We start from the raw sequence: 9,064 nt of genomic DNA, 5'->3' as shown, positions 1-9,064 counted from the left end.
CCTACAATGAATAAGCCAGCTCCTGCAGCAAAGAATTTTCCAGCCTGAATGTCAATCAGGCTGAAGTTCAGAAATCTTACTTTCACAAAATTCTGTGTAGTGATACAGTTTTTTTTTTCATTTTTATAGTGCTTTTCCACACTCAAACTACTTTCCTGATTTCACCAGATTTTACTGGCCAAATCAAGCTAAAAAGAAGCAGAAGGGTTAGGAAGAACAAGGAGAAAAAGAAGGAGAAAAGCAATCACTTAAACCTCAAAATAGAATTTAGAAACTCTCAATTTCTGAGATCTATCTGTCTATAAAATAATTTCATCAATAAAGTCTGAAACTACCTATGTAAGATTCCCAAGCTTGGCTTGAATTCTTCATATTTTGTTGTATTCCCAAATCTATTCCATGCATGTTCAAGGAACTGATCATAAACTACCTTAGCAATAATATACTGTGTATTGTTTCAGTGTATATTGTGTCTAAAATATACGTAATCTGTTTAAATTCTGGTGAAAATTCTGTCTTCCATAGATGTATTTTCTACAGAAAAGAAGGTATCTTGGTTTAAAGAATGTCTTTATATATTTCTCCTGTTTAAAACCAGAAAGAAATCTCAATGATGAAGAATAATTTTTTCCACTGCATGTGCTATTGTTTAAAAGAGAACAATGTTTCATGTTAAATAACTAAAACAAATTAAAACTTGAATGAACAATGACAGTTAGGGAAAATTGTCTTTTATGTTTTCTATCCATGGGGCCACTGGATCAATGGCCTTTCAATTCAGTCAAATAAACCTCCGATCCAGTCGAACAATCAGTGAGTCTTATTCTTTTCAAGAAATTGAGCAGCTTATTTGATTGAAAATGATTGAATTAAGCGTGTGTGTGTGTGTGTGTGTGTGTGTGTGTGTGTGTTGAGCCACTGCATTTGATACAGAGTAAAGTAAAAAAGGACTATAGTTTGAGAAACAATGGCCCTGGAGAATTTTAGTATTTTATTAATTTATTATTTGTTTATTCCTCCATCTTGTTCCAAAATAAAAGGTTTAAGGCAGCTCTAAATATTTTTATAATCTATTGTCTCTTGTCTTATGTTTGTGGAATTTTTGTAGACAGGGAGATAAACACTAAATAATTAAAGATTATGGAAGAAAGAAAGAGAAGGAAGGAAGGGAGGGAGGAAGAAAGAGAAGCAGGGAGAAAGGGAGGGACAGAGGGATGAGGGAGGGAAGAAGAGAGGCAGAGAGGGAAGGAGGGAGGGAGGAGGGTGGTGAGAAAGAAGGAAAGGAAGCAGCCTAATATCTTTTAACACCCAAGGAATTACTTCATCTCGAAGACTGTTTCAATAACTTCATTCAGTAATACCATCAGCAGACAAAACATACATGCTAATTGCAATTAATTTATATTCAAGGATATGAAAACTATAGAAAAATTTGTTTATTTAAGTAGAATGAAATGTGGTCTGAGTTGACTTACTGTTTTTAAAAAAATTTTTTTTTACATTTATTTATTTTTGAGAGACTAGGAGAGACAGAGCACAAATAGGGGAGGGGCAGAGAGAGAGGGAGACACAGAATCTGAAGCAGGCTCCCGGCTCCAAGCTGTCAGCACAGAGCCTGACACGGGGCTCAAACTCACGGACCTTGAGATCATGATCTGAGCTGAAGTCTGATGCTTAACCGACTGAGCCACCCAGGTGCCCCTGACCTATTGTTTTTTTACTTTCTGTCATCCATTTGTCCTTCTGAAAAGCACTCCAATTTCTTTTTGGAAAATTTCTTTCTCCTCATTATAACCTTGATGGGTGTGATAAATCTAGGTGTCTGCCTTACAACTGGGGAGCCATGGCAGCTGCCTGGGGCTCTATTTACCAAATCTTTCCTGCATTGCTCAGATACGAGCAGGAGGTGAACTACCATCTCAACTTGGTCCGTGGATACACTCTCCAGGATTTTGACTCATCAAGTGACACAAGACTGAAGAGACATTTGGAGTGAGTCATTTCTCTAGCTCCTGGTTCCCAGCTCTCTCAATCTTCTCTCCTTGATTCCCGCTTCCTACCCGAGTGCTCCAGTTACTATGGTTGTGTTACTATCCACCCCCAACTTTGTGGTTTAAAATAACAATAACAACATCTAGTTTGCTCATGATTCTGCAGCCTAGGCAGGCCTCAGCAAGGACAGCTTGCTTCTCCTCTACCCATTTTTGCCTGGGGTGGCTTAATGGCAGAGCTTGAAGCCTTGCTCACACGTCTGGCACCTGGTCAGAGAAACTGGAACAGCTGGGGACCAGAACAGATGGGGCTCCTTGGTCATCTCTCCAAGTCTTTGTATGGTTTATCCAGCATGGTGTATTTAGGGTGGCCAGACTTCTTACAGCTCAGCAATCCAAAGAAACACACACCTCAAGAAAGAGCCACACGGAAGCCCTATCTCTTTGTATGACTTAGCCTCAAAGTAATGTAGTATCACATCTGCACTTGGTAGAAGCACTGAAAAAGCACCTCCACCATCGAGAGGAAAAAACATAGAGTACAGTCAACCTCACATTGTGAGAAGAACACGTGGGATATAATATACTTTGGAACTGTCATTTTTGGAAAATGTAATCCACCACCCCAAGCCTTCTGATTGATGTAACCCTGTTACTTTTCAATAAACTCTCTCTTAGCCAGGGTCAGATTCTATCACTTATAACTAGAGAATCCCAATCTAGTGGAGTAAGGATCTGTTTTATTAATCCCTTGGCAATTAAATGCCACTTTAATGTTGGATATTTAATTAATATTACCATCCAGAGGTTGGTACTTATTCATTAATTAATTACTAGGCACACCTGCATGACTCAGACAATGGCTTTGCTTCTCTGGTGAACAACTTCAACTATTTATCAAGCTTCACTGCATTGCTGCAAAACAGACATGATTATAAGAAAATAGCCGAGGCAGAGAAAGGTTATTTGGTTTATCACAGATGGCAATGGGGAGTGCAGTGCTTCCAGAAACAGACCCAGAAGTTTTCATTCCCTTGGCCAGGCTGGAACTATTAAATCACATAGAAATACCAGGAAAAGATAAGCTACATGAACCAGTGATTGCTGGAGCTAAACACTCTAGTGAGTTCAAAGAGCCCTTAGGGCCTGCTGTTTATTTGGAAAACCAGAAAAAAAGAAAAAAGTGGTGAGAGAATGGCAGGATAGCAGCCTAGCTACACATTAGCTTATGATTTTATCTTAACCAGGCTTGTTTGAAGAATTTACATATTAGGGGTACACGAGTTTATGTATATATGTGTTTAGAGTACTTTAATCCTTTTTAAAAAAGAACTTCAGGGCCTGTGCACACATTTTAAGCAATAATGTATGTTCCATTATATATTATGAGGTAGTCATCAAAATATCACCCTACAAAGAAAAGAATTTTAATGTAAGAGCACTTCGATGTCAAAAAAGCAAGTTAGAAAAGTAGCAAATGATATCATTAATCTGTCAAATATGATGTTGCTTTACTAAAGATGAAAACATTAAAAAAAATAACAAGGCAAGAGAATAAGTTTGTTGTTTCTAGGACTACTCCATCCCTCCCCCTGGAACTTATTAGAGTTTCCCTACGATGCCAGAAATTTCTAGCAGATTAGCTTTTTTAATGTAATTGTGGTGTTGACTGCGTACACTTTCAAACTCTTCTATTAATGACATTCTTAGAGATAAAATAGAAGAGGAAAATATATGCCTGTGATTCCAGACACTGATTTTTTTCAGGATTTAATTTTTATCATTTGATGTTCAAATTTTATATTTTATCTGTCTCCCCATCTCTCAATCTCTCTCTCTCTCTCTCTCTCTCTCTCTCGCTCTCTCTCTCTCTCTCTCTCCCGCACACACACCACACACGCACACACATTCTTTCTCTCTCCATTCCCACCTCTTTTCCTCTTTTGGTTCTCTTCCAGAGGCTGCTTTTTCCAGTGACAGACATCTCCATGGGCTGTCCTTTGTGACCACCGGCTGTGTTGTGAGAACTGTTTTGGTCTTGCTTTTCTTCATGCCTGTCAAAGGCCACAGAGTTCGGAGTCTGAAAACACAACCTGAATCAGTATGGACCCCAGAGACCCTCAACACATCTCAATAAAACTTTCAATGATCTCCATTTTATATACAACGTTTCAGTTGTGGAGGACACACTTCATCTGAACAAAATTATATTGAATAGCACCTTGAATGAAAAGGTCTGTTCAAATAGATATGGTACAGAGAATTACATCGAATACCTTGGATTTTTATTCTCCCTTACAGAATAAAACCACTACAAAACCCAAGAAAAATCATAAGCATTTCTTTTAGAAGCGCAAATGTCCTAGAACCTTTGATTTGAAAACCCCTTGTGGCCCAAGCATTTTAAATCATCTGGCAGAAAATTCTATGCATGTAAAAATACTTGCTAGCACCATTTTCCAAAGATACGATCATTAAGAGACATTAGTGAAACACCTTTCCATTAACTAATTTTGGAGCTTTGGCCTCACTGTTTATTTTTTGTATGAGTTTACCTTGTTTTATTAGCAACTTGTCTCTGCATTCCGAGGTATTCATTCTTTGCAACTGCAGGGTTTTTTGCGTTACCTTACGGTATGATATTTAAAATGTTACACTTCGACCTCTGTGCAAGTACAGTGCTTCCAACTAAACAACATACATAACTCCCAATCCATCATCTGCATTCCCTTTGCATTAGGTGTAACACTGGCACGAAAATCAGAGCCCCAGCTCCAATTTTTCCAGCTGTCTCTGTCGCCCTGTGATCTTTTGGTACAAATTTTCTAGCCTGTTTGAAAAGGCAGGCTTTTACCACCCCCCCCCACCCCCTTTGATTATGCTTAGGCATTTTGCCAGCCTGAGACATGGATTAATATGAACAGAATCACAGACTTTTCTGAACATAAGTCATTTACGTGTGTTTAGTGGCATATACCGAGCACGAAAAAGGCGGTCCGCAGTTGCCTTTGTATAGGATCTGGGTAGGTTTTGATTTCACTCAGAGCCAAGAACAAAGCAACCTCTGACTTTTTCTCAAACTCAGCCCGTATGGAATGACTTCTAATGACTTCACGAACTGCTAGCCTTCAGATGACTGGAGCGTTTTTTCACTTTTTAAGTTTTCCTCTTCTATGACGTTTTATGATTATACCTTATGGTGCAGTTCTATTTTTGTTCTTCATGGCTCTCTGAATGCTTAAAGTCTAGAGGGGAAAATTTTTTTTAAACCATTTGGCCACCATCAAATATGCTTTTCAGTTTGGGGATAATGTGGAGAGAGCCTTTAAGTACCGTGCCAACACCAAACATGGCATTCTCTATTGAATGAGCCAATTCCATCCCCTGAGTCTGAATAATTTAGAGGAGACGTGATGTCATTGTCTACTCAGAGATAAATGGAAAGGAGTCTGGGTGTAGACATTTGGAGTGGTCTTTGTAATAATAGTAATTAAAAAGAGCATTACCTCATATATTTAAACTTTTTGTGTATACCATGTGCTTTTCCCATTTTTACCCAATATTACTCATAAAGAGCTAGTAGTTCTGTTTCATTATTTTCGAAGCACTGTTTGATGACACTGGTTTAACAGTTTCTCACAGTTCACTGCTTCAGTTTTCATCAAATTATATTTCTAGTTACACTAGACACTTTCATCATCAATTTCCATATGCCTCCAAGACATGCAAGGACCAGTTTGCCAACAGCAAATTCAGATACCAGATAATAGCTGCTGTGGAACGCATTTTTCTCTTACTACAGCCTTTTCTAAAATGAAAATCTTAGACTCCACCAGGCCAACTCCTTGATACCCAAACACACTCATATTTGTTTAACCAGATTAGCCTGTGTGTATGCTGAAGGTTGAGGATTACCACAGACTATTTAATTTTGATGTGAAGATCTTATGATAAAATAAACACTGGCCATATACACTTCCATCTACTTCATATCCCAGCTGGTGGAAAAGCAGCAACCATACAATTTGCCAAAGAGCTGCCAAGTGCCAAAGAATTCTTCAATCCCCCCTCCCTTAAATTCTCATAACAACTTTTCCATGTGACTGCCATCGCATCTTGAACCTCCTGTTGGCAAATGAATGCTACAGAATATGATTCATTATATATTCCAGACAACTCTAAAGTACACAAGTAAGTGGTGTATCAACAACTGGTGGTAAAGTGAATTTAAACTGGTTATCACGTCTCTATGAACTATCAGTTCATTTGTTGTGCTTATGAATTTTAACAGCATGAATAACCCAAAACTGCAGCTTGCCAAACATAAAACTCTTAATTTTACTTTTCAGAATATTGCCCATGCTTCAAAAAAAAGGCGGGGGGAATTAATAAACTGAAAATAAAACTAGATATAAGTACACTGGTCTTTCAAAGACCCATTCAATCATCCCCATAGATAAAAATAGGAGAAGGATTTACTTCATATGTCTTAGGACTATGGAATGTTTAAGGGAATATTTTTTAAACTCATCTATATGATTATAATATATGTGTAGTCTTTTGAGATGGAATATGGACTTTTGGGTATTCTGAACTTATAACGTGCATTGCACTTTTAATGAAAGTTCTAGTCTATAGAGCCATAGAAGGATGTTTAATGACATGAAGAGGTGTTCATAGTATTCTATTCCTTTGAAAGAGTAAGTTATATAGGTAATGGGATATGAGGGAGAAAGAGAAGAATTTTTATTTCTTAATGTACTTCTGGATTAAATTTATTTATGATTATGTATTAGTGTTGTATTAAAAAGATTTAGAAATGGGTTACAAAACTTACAGTGATTACTTGATATGTATCAGGCATTAATCTAAATTCCTTAAAAAATATTAACACATTTAAGCCTTGTAACAACTCTATGAGGTAGGTATATTTAATGACTCCTTTTTTCAAATGAGGAAATCAAGGCACAGAGAGTTTAAGCAACTCACTCACAGTCACACAGGTAGTAACAGCCCAAGATGGGATTCCAACCTTGGTTTCCTCTCAACTGCCACTCTATACACTTAATTGTATTTCTAGTTTTGTTGCTTTTTTTTTTTTTTTGTAAAATTCTTTAGACTGAAAAACTATATAACAAAAATGTTTATGATGGATATTTCTAAATGGCAAAATTACAGCTAATTTTTAACTTTTTCCTTTTGCTTGTATTTTTTAATTTTCACAAAACAATGAATAGGAAAAGGAACAAAAATTGAAAATGAAAAAAAAATAACTCTTTTAAAGTTCCTTCTGTGTTGAGCATGAAATAAGGATTTTGATACAGTGCTGTGATTTTTTTTAAGTACCCTCCAGTAAACCTTCCTTTTATTTTAGCTTCTAGTAAAACCTTGTGTGCTAGATCTTGGCTGTTCTCTTGTGTGCAGATTTTACCTTGTTTATAAGCAGGCATTATGCGGAATCATGAGAACAGAAGAAATTGATGGAACTTTCAAAATGTAGAAATGCTAAGAAAGGGATGAAGTTAGAAAACATAGTTGCCACTATAGAAGTCCTGAAATGTCTGTATTTACTTTATTTCCATTGCCATCTTTTCTCAGAACTCTGAGTTGCTAAGCAGGGCCATAGTGACTTAGCTAGTATGAATAAGAAACCCAACACGTACAATATCTTTCTTACAATTGGTTTGTGAAGATTGATTGGGTCCACACGGAATAATTCTACGTCTAAAGAACAATATTCTTACTTCTAGTCAGTGTCTATGTATTTCCTGTGAAAGCATACCTGTTTCTTTGAAGATTTCACTTAGAAAATAGCTAGTTGTTAAGAATCCCTTAGAATATTGTTTGGAACATTAAATATAAGGGAACTAGTTCCAATGAAGACAGACATGGAAGTGATGGAGCATCTAAAATCTTTAAAGAGAAATAGAAATACAGTTACCTCCAGCATTTATGTTTCATATGAAAAAAGAACAAGTCCAGATCTGTGAGCCAAAAATAGGTGTGGGACACTGAATGGGAGATAAAGTTTTAGGATCTGTATGTTAGAAAAATGTTAGAATGAAAAACAAGTCTTTAGGTAAATGTGGCTCTCAGCTTTTCAGACTGGGTAATAATACCACACTATGATTTCAATATGCTAGTAATTTGTTTTTATTATGTAAAATTTATTCAAATCTCTTGAATCCATTCATTTCTCTCCTTGTCTTGCCTCCTCCAAACTGTCATGCTGAAGGCTACCTTCACCTTCAACCCAGTGACTGCAATAACCCCTAAATGGCCTCCCAATGTTCACTCTAGCCCCCTAAAATCCATTCTCCACGCTGGGAGGAAGAACGACCTTTTCAAAACACAAATCTAATCATGTTAGCCTTTCTACTTAAGATCCTTAAACAGCTTCCAGTTGCCCTCAGGATAAAGTCAAACATCTTGAACAGGGCCTTAGCTGTGACCTTCAAATGATTTTAGCTTGGCCCTTCAGTTCTGGCCTCTGTCTGCAGATCCGGATCCAGACCTCTCTCATGGGCACCGCGCAATTCCTCATTTAGCACCCGCCACACTGCTTCTTCTTTTTCCTATGGTCTCCTGTATTCCCTTCCTCCATCTGGGAAGTCTTCACTCAAACTTGGAGGAGAAAATTCTCCTTATTTTATGCTTTTTTTTAATACCAGCTGCTTCTTCTTTTCATAGATATAATTTGTATTTATCTGTGTGATTATTTAATGCCAGACTGCCCAGATCCATGAAATTATGTACTTTATACTGTGTGAGGAAACTCTGCTTTTTGCATCTTTAGACCATCATCATGGTATTAAGTATTCTGCCTAAAGCAAAGATTAAAACATGTTTGTTGAATAATCAAACCATTACATTAATAATACAGAGGGAAATGGGTTTTAGATTTTGCATGTCTCTCAAACTCAGTTTTTTAAAAATGTATTCGTTCATGTATTTTTGCTAAGAAGGAAAATTATGTTATATGTTGCTTACTCAAAATATTGATATGTCTTATACTAGCTTGTCAAATTGAATTATTAAAATTGAAATCCCCCACATACATTTTCTTTAATCAG

The sequence above is a fragment of the Felis catus genome, chromosome D1 (genome assembly GCF_018350175.1).
Source record: "Felis catus isolate Fca126 chromosome D1, F.catus_Fca126_mat1.0, whole genome shotgun sequence".
Taxonomy (NCBI): domain Eukaryota; kingdom Metazoa; phylum Chordata; class Mammalia; order Carnivora; family Felidae; genus Felis; species Felis catus.
Note: the sequence above shows the minus strand (reverse complement) of the source record.